Here is a 13,914-nt window from a genome sequence, read left to right as displayed (position 1 = left end):
GGAGACCCAGAAATCTCATTTTACTCATTCCATGTCACAAACTTCACACTTTTTACATTTTCTTATCATGCCACTGCTTTGATTCTGAGACTAACTCCTAAATCAATGTCTTTTCCACCAATTTCCCCGTCTCTCTATTTTGTTTCACTTATCAATGACCAAGTAAAGACCTTCAAAATCCTTAACAATTTTGGTAAATAGGAAGACTGTTACTAGTTGCTTCCACTATTAGTTGGAATGCTCTTAAGTATCAATCAGAATCACTTTTGAAGGAATTTTTGTCCTGTAAATCCATTGAAATAGTATTTCTTTTTACAAATATGCTGATGAAGCTTACTGGATAGCTAACTACATGCTCTTTGATATGACATCCTAATGCTTTCCAATACAGAAAGAAATGTTTTTTACAGTAATGTTTTGTTCCAGATGCAACCAAAAGCATGCTAGAAAATTCTTTGATTCAAGATTGAAATGCAGTGCTATTTGCAAGTGAGTGTAGGAGATGTCAGATGAGCAATTTAAATCAGCAAATCAGAAATTGAATTAATCAGTGTATCTGTGCTTACTCAGGAGACTAAAAATCTGTTCGTCTTTGGCCATTGGTAGTGCTCACATTCTACACAGTGTTTCTGAAATTAGGGTTAAAATAGGGATGTTGTAAGAAGCTTCTCAGGAGTAACTAGAGCAAGAAAAAATAAATGACAAATTTGAACTATTCTTTTCTGGTTTTGTTGTGCTTTTTGTTTTCATATTGTATGAGAACATCTGAAACAGACAGGAAAATGTGATGAATATGAAAGTCAGCTTGAATTTTTGTACTACTGACAGTTTTACAGACTTCTTGGAGTATACCTGGATTCATTTCAACAGTTGATTACCACTTACAGAGGTTAATACCGATTCTGGAAGAGACAAACTCATTGCCATAGTCACAGCCCATATGTTTCTGCTGTCTTTTACAATACGTTTAATTATCTGATCATTTTTGACGAGATTATTGGAGTATCTCAGTGATTTCCTAATGGTCGTCCTTGTTTGTGACTATGTTTTCATTGTAGGTTTCCAATTTACAAATCTCATGACCATGTTACTCCCTGTCTGTTTCAGGTTTTAAATGCAGTTTGAAAATCAAACCACAGCTGTTCCTGCCTACAAACAGTGAGAAAAAATTTTCATCACTTTCCAGTACTACTTCTATTGTTGAGTCATTTACACCTTCTAAAGAAATTGCAGTAAGTAAAAGATACACTGTGATTCTTCATCTGCTCTCTCTCTACGTTTCTATCTCATACAAAGATGGATTGGGACAGATCTATAGATTATTTTTCTGAATGGAAAATTATGTAGGCAGTAATAGGCACCATATGGCAATACTGTGTCCTGAAGATATCGTAGTATGGATAAAAACCGTTTGCTGTCTAAGCATTTGTAACTTTATGCTATTGTTGAGACTTTAGGTATTGCTGTGGGAATTAGAAGTTATAATACCAATTTACACTTACAGATAATAAGGGTAGGTAAGTAAAGATGAATTAGTAGATCCCCTTCCCAAGTGATGTTTATATGTGATTATTGTTGGTTTTTTTGTTTATGTTAGTCCTTCGGGCATTCATAGATCATAAAATTTTCAAAGCTATTTGTGTTGTTTACTTTTTGTACTGTTTCATCTTGGTTTTAGATCATGAAAACCTTTCTTACAGAGTTAGTTGACTGCATGAGTTCCAAATCCATACAGTTTGCTAGATTTTTAACCAGAGTTTGAATTGAAGTCTATCAAACCATCAGACAAGCTGACATTGATTTGAATCAATCTTGTTTTGGATGATAGCTCTGATGTAGTGCAGTTAGAGGGGTAGCACTCATATAAAATAAAGAAAGGTATATGATTTGTTACATCGAACACTGAGGAACTTGCCGATGAGGTTTAGATACAGACATCAGCTAGAAGCCAATATAACATTTATAATAGAAACGTTCCTCACAAAAAAAATATGCAAGTAATCTCTTGCATTTACATTTACCTGATGTGAAAACAAACTTAAATGAAGATATTTCTACTTTGTGAAAATTTTATACTTCAAAGATGCATAATTATAGGATAGATATTTGTTTTAGCGAAAATACCCCTTGTATTTGATGGTCAATCACAAACCACATAAGTCCAACATCTGCTCACATTGTGGCAGTCCCTTTTAGCATTAGCAATGCTAATACCTTAAAACATCTAAATGCTGTCAGAAATAGAGACTGATCTGAACCAATTTCAGTTCTGAGTCATAATTTTCTATGTCTAGATTATCAAGCCTATTCTTTTTACATTGATTTTATTGTGTTCAGATATTTTGCCCACAGGGTAATTAATTTCCCTCTCTTTTACCTATTGGTTTCTTAGTTTTTGTTGGTGGTTTTTTGTTTTGTTTTGTTTTGTTTTGTTTTGTTTTGTTTTGTTTTGTTTTTTTCCCTCCACCTAAAGCCAGAGCTTTTGGCATTACATGTCTATGAAATAATTCTATTCTAGTGTTAGGTATAGCAGATCACATGAAAATATACTTTAGCTGGATTGCTACCCTTGTTACCCTCTACCCCCAAGTTCTGTTCTCCAAGGAGTAAGTACAACTTGGACAATGAAGTTAACTTTGTAATCATGAGTCCTGACTTTTACATTGATCTGCCTTGAGGATGGGTTGCCCTATACTGTTCGAAGTGCTGGATGTACTGATAGTATTTGATAACCCACAAACAAGTCATCATTTTCATATGCTTGTGGGAGTCTTAAGGTATCTCCTCTTAGGCTGGAACAATTTCTTTCAATTTTTAGTTTTCTTCAGATTGTAACACTGACATTATTTTATGTGCTACTGTCAGATTTTTATTGCATTCACATTATTCTCATTCCCTGTTACATTATTCTTATTCCCAGTAGGTACCAGCAGTATTTCTCTTTGCCTAAGATAAAATTCTGTTGTTATATCTCCCTGTCTGGTGCCTGCCCTTTAAAGTGGTGGATTGTTTGTGTGAAATGAGTCATACAGCTGTGCTAATGGAAACATTAACTGTTGTCTATCTGAATGAAGTAAGGCAAAGAACAAGGATCTTTTCCTTTAAAAAACAACAGCAAAAACCAGCTGCAGGTACTTGTCTTTGTTAATGTAACTTTAGTGATGAACCAGCTACTGGCTTTTGCAGAAAACAGGTTACAGAAGCATAACAGCCAATCATCCTATCAAATGAAATGCGGGGGAGGTAGTGAAGCCTTGAATGTTCTCTCAATACTGCCTTTGTGCGGGATGGACTTCTCTGACAAGAGAGTGTTGACACCTCTCTCTGTTACTGAGCCTTTGACAACAAAACTATCTTATTCTAATTTGCCAGTACACTAATAATTGCAATTAAATATCTGACATATTTCCTGAGTTGCTTTTCTTAGAAACAAAATTGCTTAATTAACATGCTGAGCTATTGCTTTGTAACTACAATTGTTACACTCCTTCAAATTTTGTCATACAAGTTTGGTAGTATTTTTCTAGGGAAGCCATCACTGCTGTAAACAAGGACAGTGTTTTAAAAAGGTACAACTACAGTTACAATTTGAAAACCATCTCAGTAGCCATCTCTAGATATTAATCTCTGTAGAGACTGGTAACCAAAGGATACCAGAAGTCCTTTCCTCTTAGCTGTCATTTGTGAAAGAGGCTTTGCCACTCTTGCCCTTAGTTTTGTTGGCTGATGATGTTGCCTTACCATTACTGGTACTAAGGGTTGTTAGGTGTTCATCTTCTAAAGGAGTGGTAGTTGCTTTTTAAGTGTCACTTGCCTTGGTACCCTGTCCTTTTTATCCTGAGTGTTTCCATCAGGAACGAGAGCTCCTGCTAGCTACAAGCTACAAGCTACAGGTGCCATGCTTATTGCCATGGTTATTGCTCAGAAAATCAGTGAAGGTAAGTGTGGTGTAACGTGTGTGCATGGTGCAGGACATTACACCTCTACTGTCCAATTACCCATGGCTTTTTCCTTGGTGTAGCTATGTCATTAAGGCTTACTTCCATAGTCTGCATAGTTACATGTGTTTTTTATGACAAGATGCTAGTTAAAAGAGGGAACATCAAACTGAAGTGAAAGGTATTGTTTAACATCTACTAGAAAGAGCATTGTGTGAGTAGGCCAGGAATAAATTGGAGAATGCTGCATACAAGATCTGGAGAAGAAGCCAAGTAATTGAGTTTGGGAAGAGGCTCCTGAACACTAATGTATAAGAATGAAGTGAAATAACAATGAAAGAAGATTAGCAAGCAGAGAAAAAAAGAACTTGGGTTGGAAAAAGACACTTAAGATGATAGGCACTTGAGCTGAAAGAAGATTTATGATGACTACAAGCAACTTGTTGCACTGGTGAAACAAGTGTAGCCACACAAACATGATTCAGCGGAGTGCTTTGCCAATTCACTTAGTGGTTATTGGATGTCTGTTGTTCAGTCAGTCCCTGGGCTCGAGAAATGGGACTCCCTGCCAAACAAAGGCTCTGAACTCTCACTGAGGTCTTCAGTTTCAGGATTGGACTTCTGATGCTTTCTCCATCCAGGAGGAGTTGGTGATGATGCCACAGATAGCTTGTTCCACACAACGAAGAGAGAAGGCCAAATCTGAAGTACATGTAAACTGAGAAGACTTATTTGTTTATCACAACAAGCAAAAGCCATGAGTGCCCTATCCAACATAAACACTAACACTTGCAAGGCACTTATAAAACAGAATGTGCACTTTTAGAAATCTAAGGATGTAAAAATGTGCAGGTAGAGATTGAAGCCAACACCCTCAAGAATGTGAATTATTCAATATTTGAACTGCATTCTGAGTGTACATAACTGTTCTAAAGAATATTTAGGTGGCACTAGAATCACTAGCATATAATGTTCAGTTTGCTGTGATCACAGTATATCCCCCTGACATTTCTTTCTTCCAACTGTGACTTGTGTTAGTCTTTGTCCCTAGCTAATTACTATGGAAGTCAGCAAGAGTCATTCCATTGAACATAATGAGAATCAGTCAGGCTGCAAAATATACTAGCTGGCTCATCATGATGTGCTTGCTGCAGTGCTTTCTCAGACTGTTTTCTTATCTGCTGAGGTTATAATAGATCAAGTTTCCTTCTGATCTGCTCAGTTTAGCCAGTCCACAGTTTACTGCTTGATACTTGTTTCTTAGATTCATCAAATAATAATAAAAAAAAATAACACCTTGTTTTCTCTGAAACCATAACAGAGCCAATCCTCATTTGAATAACAGTGGTGAACTCTTTAAGTCACTGTTTATAGCGACAGTTAATCTTGTAGCTCTCTGATAAAAGTGTCCTGAGTTTATGTCTCATTGTTCTGACAATAGCAAATCCTAACTTAGCTTTTCTGTAAAACAGTATGCATTGGTTAATATAGGCAGGAAAATCTTCATCTTTTAACACATTATGTAGAAAATTGTTGCAAAAATACTTAGGACATTTGAAAAAAGCTGTGTTGAAAATTGAATCGTACAGATGCCCATCTGGAGGCACAGTTGGAACCCTTTAATTATCCTAAGTGATTTGTTTCACCTGTTTACAGTGTGTTTATAAAATCAAATGGAGAAAAAAGTAATCAATTCAGGGCCAAATTATAATGGGAAATTGGGGTTGAACAAAGGAAGAGGCTGAGAGAAAATCATAATGCTTGCATATAAGTGTCTTGTCAGCTGCAGAAAGCCGAGAGCACTTCCTTCATGAATACACAGATGCTGTTACTCCCTGAAAATAGAAGCTGGTTTTGAAACTTTGTCTCCTAGTATGGATGGGATCAGGTGGTAATTAAGAGATTTTGTTAGGGAAATTGTGATGATTCCCTGCCCCTTCCTTAAAACATAGATGTGAAAAATCCAATTAAATGTCTCTCTAAGGTGGGCACAGTAGATTAAAGGAGGAGGAATGAACTGTGAGGTTGTAGAGGCATTTTTTGATTAATGAAAAACAAATGTTCAATTTTTACATTGTCTTCTGCCTACTTAGTGCAAGGCTCAGTCCTTTCTTGTGCAACAAATCTGTGTTCATTCATTTAAGCTAATTTTCTCTGAAGGAAACATAGCTACAGGAGTCTTTTAGGACTGTCTGACTGTTGAACGAGACTGATTTTTTGTTGTCAAAAGGATCTGCAGTGGGTGATGTTGCTATTACGCAGTTTTCACCTTGAAATGAACAGCATAAAGAAAGAGCATATGACAGTGTGATAGGAAAACAAATACACTGTGCAGTTGAGAGGTCAGTGCTTGTTCCCTGAGGGGATGAGTTGGCATTGATTTACCCAAAGGCACATGTGCTACTCTTAGGGAATGGCTGACTTGGTTTGGGTTTGTTAAATCAGGATGTCCAGAGCTTTGCTTTTCACCACCTCTTATCAGACAATTTAAAACAGAAATATTGAAATTTCACAGTGTGGCTGAATTCTCATAAATTATGCAGTGTTTTCTACTTGAGAAACATTTCAGTTGTCTGCACTGAGCTAGATTTTTGTAACTGTGTTGTTGATTTTACAAAAGGTGTGCTATATTTATCCATATTAATAGAGAAGAGCTAACCATTTTCTTTGGTCTGTCTCATAAATAGGTGGACCCACTTCCCCTGACAGAATGGCTTCTGTTTCTCCTGTTCTTTGGAGTGAGTCCAGATGGCTATCTAGGACCAATCCCTATGCAAAGTCTAAAAAAAATGCTCCATCTGCACAGCCTACAACCCATTCTGTTCTTGCCTACATTTCTGACACTGCTACCTGAATGGCTCTTTTTTTTCTTGCTAGAATAAATACCTAGGGCAAATATTGAGATAGATAGTTGACTCCTTCCCCAGTTATAGGTCTGACAGTTCACAATGTCAGATCATAAGTAGTTAGTTGACACGTTGGATCATTAACTGACTATAGCAGTTTGGTACTGAATAATCATTTATTATGCACTAAAGTTTTATTTCAGTGGAAGGTATGAAAAAGAAGCCTTCCTTCACAAAACACAGACCTATTACAGCTGCTTGTGCATGAATGTAAGTTCTTTGTGATAAGAAGCTTTCTGCTTTACATTGATGACTTCTGCTGGCTAATACCAAAGGGGAAATGCAAATCATTCACTGATCCCATCAAAATCAGGGGCTTTTCAGGTGGCCAGCAAAAATTATCCTCAGGTAATTTCTTTCTCATGCCTAGAATTGATTTAGAGGTCAATGATAAACTTCACCCAAATGCGAGGTTTACTCAGGCTTTTGTCTAGTAAGCTGCATTTGTTCTGAAATAACTTAGTTTTAGCTAGACACAAATGATACAAATTTGTGTCTTATTTGGAGAATAAATCAGAAATGTATGCCTGTAGATAATATTCAAGGAAAAAAAACCCCTCAACACTAAAAACCAAGCTCTCAACTGTATATGGAAAAGTGTTGCCGACTTTATCCTTTTGTAAACTACAAATGCATCTTTTAATAGTTTCCTATTAAGCTATGGATAAGAGCACTGAGAAAATGTACTGAAGTCTGGGACATTGTCTGAAATGAACTTGTTCACTTGAACATACAATTTGAACTTGTCAGATGTTTGTTCACGCTTTGGATGCAAAGACCTGGGTTGGTTAGTTGCTGCTCTAAGTGTCGCTTTTACTCATAGGCTCATGAGCCTCATTGTTTTCATTCCATCTTTTGAAAACAGCTTGTCAAGTGAAGTACTTACTCAATGCAAAAATAATAATAATTAAAAAAACAACAGTGATGCCTATATTTATTCCCAGACTGTCTCAGTATGATATTAGCAATGTGACTGACGATATTTTTTACAAAGAATCCTAGGATTCTCTGTAGTTGCTAGATCACTATCAGCTTATACAGCAACAAGAAATGGGTTATTTTTCTCATCTCTGACAGTCTGAATCCTGTAGCTTATTGGATCAGGATATTCTGCAGAACATTTCACCTCTTTTCTCAGAAAGAAAGAAAGAAAGTCATCAAACTAAGAAAATCATTTCAGGACCCCAGGCCATGTGGTGAACTTAGAAATGACATTTCAAAACGGAGTCCTTTATGGTTCACTTCTCGATTTTTGATCACTTAATGCTCTTCTGCTCAACATTTTCTCTCAATTTCCCAGGACTAATGTTTTTAGAGAGCAGGCTAGTTACTGGAATCCAGAAATATCTCACGATTCATTGTGAAATATACATTTTTGGAACACAGAATATGGAGAAGGGATTTCCCATTTGGATCCTATTTGATTGGCAACATAGTAATAGTAAAAATAGAAATAATGATGATAATTTTCAGAGCTTATCTTTGCATTTTTCTATATATATATATCTTGATCTATATATCTTGATCAAGGCTGATACAATGCTATAAAGTGATCCATTGGTTTGGAAAAAAAAAGCTATGTTGAGCTTTAGTCTAGGGAAAAAGCAGATGGTGTTTTCTGTACAGTTACGAGATACCAGAGGGAGATAAAGCTAATCAACAATCAAATGTGAAAAAAATGATTATGCAAACCAAAACATACAAAAAACAGACTAGTGAGGTTACAGAAGCTCATTTCATTCATCTCTTTGAGTGAACATGCTCCTAGATATAAGGGGGAAGCTGAGGGGAATACCACTTGTAAAGCACAAGAAAGCTGTAAAGAAACTAATCTTACTTTTGTTTTTCTCACTTCTGTGTTCATCTCTCTCTCCCTGATCTTCAGTGCAAATTCTGTTTTCTTGTCTCTGTACATGAAAATCATTTGAGATGGAGTTTGCAAGAAGTGAGAGGCCAAAGGCTGCAGTTCTGTTAGGGCTGAGCTCTGTGCAGGCAGTGGCAGCCTGCTGGGCAATATAGTTTTTTACTGTGTAGTGGGGAGCTAAGTCCAAAAAACTTGATACCATGGCCATATTCAAGTTCTCTTACCAATATATGCACTGGTGTACATGGCATGTGCTGATGCTAATACCATAGACCACAACGTGGGGTCAGACCCTCTGTGTTCCAAGTGGATTGTGTGTTTATACCTTGTTATACAAGCTTGTTATAGAAGACAGTTAGAATACCTGTGACTATGTAGAGGAATTATTGATAACAATCAGTAATTGAGAAATGTTACTGAAAGGTAGAAAACTGACCTATGAATATGTGTACTTCTGCAGATATACTGGAAGTCTAAGAAATAGAGTGGGAAACAAGAGTGACAAGTTTACATAAGGATGTTGGTGAAATAAGCATACTAGAACTAGGAAACTGGGGATTAGGAACATAGCATTGTAATATTACGGTTCATTAAAAAAAGAGATTAGAGTATACAAGAGGAGTAACAACACTTTATTTAAAATATAGTTTAAAATCAAATCAGGTAAAACAAATGTATTTGTAAACAGTATAGGATGCTGTGGTTTAAAGCTCCAAGTGTGACTCTAGAAAGGTAAACTTTGGGGTTACACACTCAGCTAATGCACAGTAATAATGCTGATATGCCACAGGAAATTAGGCTACAAGGGAAGCTAATGCAATAATAGTAGAAGATAACAGTAACTGCTGTACACATAAAATAAACGTTTGGACAACTTTAATGACTCCTCTCCTCTATGGAGCATCTAAAAGAAGAACAACAAAGTAGACAAGGCTTAAGGAAGCTTATTAAAAAGAAGTGCGAAGGATAACCAGAAGGGAGGGGGAACTGTGGTAGGACTCAGTCATAGTCTGAAACAGAGATTCTCTAACTACCCAGTGTTTTATTAGTAAAGGCTGAGTTAATCTGGGGCTTGATGGGAGTTCAGCAGTGTGAGCACTATGGGCCACCAGAAATGAATGCTATTGCACCTAACTCTCAGCACTACCTTTAATTGCTAAATCCTCCTGAAAATACAGTTGCAAGTACAGTTCTGTGGAATACGAAAAAGGGCAGCACATTCTATCAGATGGACCAAAAAAGGGGAAAAGATGAAGTTATTATTGAAATGGGACTTTGACACACAGAGTTAAGAAAAATGGTGATTTACTTTGATAAGCTTCTGATTTGAAGTCAACTGTGGGACTGAACCATTATTAATGGTTCACTAAGGCTGCTAATTAAAAAAAAAAAAATTATGTAAACACCACATGTAGAGAAACTGGAATCTGATATTTAAAAAGATTAGGTCAAATTAGTGGCTTTCTCCTTCTTTTCCCAACAAATTGTAACGAAAAGTTACTTAGGAATTTCCTTTGATATGAGCACACCATTTTGATACTACAGTGTTGACCTTTGTGTTGAGCAGCAGCAATGCAGAATTTTCATGTATTTATATTTGTATGATCTATTGGCATATCTGTAAATCATTCTTTTGAATTGCTTTTGCATGTAAAGAAATTGAATACCTAAGTAATAGTTCTTCAAACAGCAGAAGTTTGTTTATGTACTATGAAGATGTTGTAAGACATGAATCGGATCAGCAACTACTCACTGTTACAGTTAGAACACTTGTTTAATTCCACAGCAGTTGCTTTTACAAATAGTTAAACTTAATGAAATAAAGGAAGCATTATGGAATTGCTGAGAGAACAGTAATTGAGGAAGTCATTCTGTAGATATGCTAATAACAGGAAAAATATTCTACTGATGGCATGATATTTTATGCTGTATTGCTATGGCTCCAAACTTCTGCCTTAACCCTCAGATACCTGCAGAAAATTTGTAGGTCTACACACAGAACTGGTCCTGTAATGAGACAACCTTGGGATTGGACATGAAAAGTTCCTGCATACTATTTCCTGCATGCTAGGAACTACTAGGAAGGGATTGTAGGTTTTCAATGACTGGATCAGGATATCCAGAATTGCACGGACAGACAAAAGTAAACACAGATGACCTTCTATGGTTGTGCACTGGCCACAGGCAAGGACATTTTGCCTCCAGAACCATTTAGGTCATCTTAGGAGCATTTTATGGGTTTGCTCCCACATGGTAAAGAAACTGTAATGAGTGCTGGAAGTGAGGTGAGCATGGTACTGTGCAGCTCTGGGCATAGGCTACAGGAATAAAAGAATGCATGTGAAGCAGTGCAGTACAGAATCTCTGCTGCATTTGCCACTTGAGCTGGCTTGTTCAAAGCTGCCTGTGGCAATTCTGCAGTACACTGCAAGCAGCCTGAACAGAAGAAAGAGGAAAAAGATCACCAAGGAGTGGTCAAAAACATGGATAAATCCACACATATTCAATGGCCAGGAGGTCATACATTGAAGGGAATAGTAATCTTCCATACTTTCATCCTCAACTCCAGAGCCACCACACCCTAGAGCTGGAACTGCCCGCTCCACAGAAGTTCGTGTCAGTTCAGTCATTTCACAGTGCACACATCTTAGACAGTATGGCCTACAGAAACGCCATGCACAAAATCAGATGTGAAAAGGAAAATAGTATTGCCCATGACCTCTGCTCTGTGATGCTTAATGTCACACTGACTCATTTATTCTCTTGAATGTTAATGTGGTCTAAAACGATCAACAGAGGAAATCTTTAGTGAGTTGCAAACCATGACTCTTCAGATGTTACAGTTTCTGTTGCAAAATCATCCAACGTGATCCCATTCTTTAACTCAGTTGCTTACTGAGTTAACAAACTCAGTAGCTTAACCCTAGCTTTCTTTTTTTTTTAAATGAACAAACATATAACAATGGGTTTACTGGGTTAAAACTAAAGCACAGTCTCCTGTCTGAAGCACTGGTTGAACTTTTGCAGAAAGCAAATAGAAATCAGTGTTTTAAAAAATATCCACCCAACTAATCTGTGCTATCGATTAGGGCAGACTACACATTCAGTGAAATTCTTCAGGATTCACTTATAATTATCAGTTTTCCTCTTGACACTGCAGAGAGGTAGCCAGGAAATGGTTAAAGGTGCTCAACACATCGGATGTTATTTGATATAAAAGAAAAAGCATGGCAGTGTGAATCAGGAAGGAGTGACAGACTGCTTTTCTGTTGGCTTTAAACCACGCTCCTTTAGTACCGAAGAGACCTCACCTAAAACAACATCGTAGAGTCATCATTGTTCCTGTTGTTCCCCCAGAGGGCTGAAGGAAGGGGGAACTGTGATTCCCTTGTGCGTTTTTGAGACAAAAAAAAAGAATTAGAGGGAGCAGCAGCAGGAACTAACTCATTACTGAGCATCAAGTGTTTCACACTGTTATAGCAAGGAAAACATTCCAATGCATTTATATCTGACTATTGTGTTTTTAACAGTCAGTGTGGAGCAGCAAAGAATCCTTCCTTTTCCCAAAGAACTGCATATATAAAACATCCTGACCTTCTTTTTTTCAGTTTCTTAGCATATTTAGGAACTTTCAGGATAGTTCTGATACTATATATCTGTGGATATTTTAGTCATAAAAATGAAAAAGCCTTCCTCAGAATGTCCTAGTAACTTGGCTCGTCTGGTGACATGGACAGCTGTAGGATTAACAGCATCAATTACAAAATTTTGTCCTTCTCAGAACCTTAAGTGAGGTGAGTATCTTTAGCTAATCTGAATTGGCAACGCAAGAAATCCTTGCCTGGTTAAAGACATTATCACTGGTTTTATGCTACCTCTCCTTTATGGAAACTAACAGTTGGGAACAAGATGCATCACTGGAAGGAGGAAAGAGCTCTGATCTCCTGTCTTTACATATCTGAAGAGCAAAGAGATAGAGGAGTTGCTTAGACTCCAGTTTCCTCTTGCAATTCCAACTTTACAGAACAAATATTCTCAGCATCTGGATGAGAATGCCATCCAAAATCCACAACTAGTACAGCCAACAGCAAATCATCCAAAGCACCGAGAACAGTGCAACAACATATTTCCATGTTTTCACCTGGAATCAAGTAATTTCCAAAGCTTAAGAAGATTGAGTGCACCTTACAAAATCTGAACTACTGAAAGTGCTGCAGCTGTGCCACATCAATTCATGCAGGATGCATAACATGATTTTAATATATATGGAAAAGAGTTTTGTGAGCAATTTCACTGCATTGCTAATAGGAAAAAAAATAATGAAGAGAGATTTGAAATACAAAGCAAGCTGCTTTTCAGAATGAAAATCCAGGAAAGTGTTGGTTTTCTGAAGCATGTGTTAAGTTAGCTTGCCAGTACAGCCCATGTGAAATTGATCATAAAGAAAGGAGCATTTCCTATGGGAGAATCACAGCACCTTCTGAGAAAAATGATCCATTAAAGCATCTATGCTGGAAATCTGACAACTGCATCTCCCCCTGTGCTCTATAGAGACTACAGCTGTCCTATTCAATTACTGTCAAGAGCACAAAGGTAAAGTTTTTCCCTGTCCTGTTTTCTTTCAGTCTCAGATGCTGCTTTGCTGCAAGTAATCAGAAAAAAGGAAAAACAACCAAGCACTTTGAATCCATATTCTTACCTGAGCTTTGGGTATGCACAGATGGCAACCTAAATAGTCTCATTAGTTAAAATCAGGAGGAACCAGGCAGCTCAGCTCTTTTTGTGAGAAGAGCCATGAAAAACAGAGCCTGAAGTGATTTCTGAGGAGGAGGAAAATGCTTCTGCCAGCTGCAGAAATACAAAGAGGAGGGAAATTTGAAATGCTCTCCCTTTGCATGGAATCTCTACAACTCCTCATTGATATGAATTAGATGGCATTGGCTGAGGAACAGGTGTTGTTTTTGCAGGTGGGGAAAGCAAAACCCTGAGCAATGACTGCTCTCACAGGATTATTACTAGAAGATGGAGCACAAAGCGCAGCTGGAGTGAGTGAGAGGGAGTGTTCGTTGTAAGAGAAAGCAAGAGAGTAAAACAAATGAAAGGCTGAAGGAGAAAGACCAAAGACAGAGGAAAAAAAGTGTGTTACGGAGAGACCTTGAAGAAGCACATAAGAGCACAATCGATGAACTACTGAGGACTCTACCTC

General features: G+C 37.3%; 1 protein-coding gene and 1 long non-coding RNA gene across 4 annotated transcripts in view; one reads left to right on the top strand and one right to left on the bottom strand.

Moving 5' to 3' along the window:
• Window positions 1-13,914, top strand: part of LOC125692101 (uncharacterized) — a 208,112-nt gene that overhangs the window by 59,765 nt on the left and 134,433 nt on the right. For all 3 annotated transcript variants that reach the window (XR_007376454.1, XR_007376453.1, XR_007376450.1), the window contains exon 3: window positions 1,108-1,232. This is a non-coding gene — a long non-coding RNA (uncharacterized LOC125692101). The remainder of the gene's footprint in view (window positions 1-1,107; window positions 1,233-13,914) is intronic.
• The window catches only part of TACR3 (tachykinin receptor 3), a 31,296-nt gene that overhangs the window by 16,691 nt on the left and 691 nt on the right, over window positions 1-13,914 (bottom strand). The gene's annotated exons all lie outside the window — the stretch shown is intronic.

Source organism: Lagopus muta, chromosome 4, assembly GCF_023343835.1.
Source record: "Lagopus muta isolate bLagMut1 chromosome 4, bLagMut1 primary, whole genome shotgun sequence".
In the NCBI taxonomy this organism is placed as follows: domain Eukaryota; kingdom Metazoa; phylum Chordata; class Aves; order Galliformes; family Phasianidae; genus Lagopus; species Lagopus muta.
The sequence above is the reverse complement of the archived record's forward strand: the minus strand, read 5'-3'. Positions and strand labels throughout refer to the sequence as shown.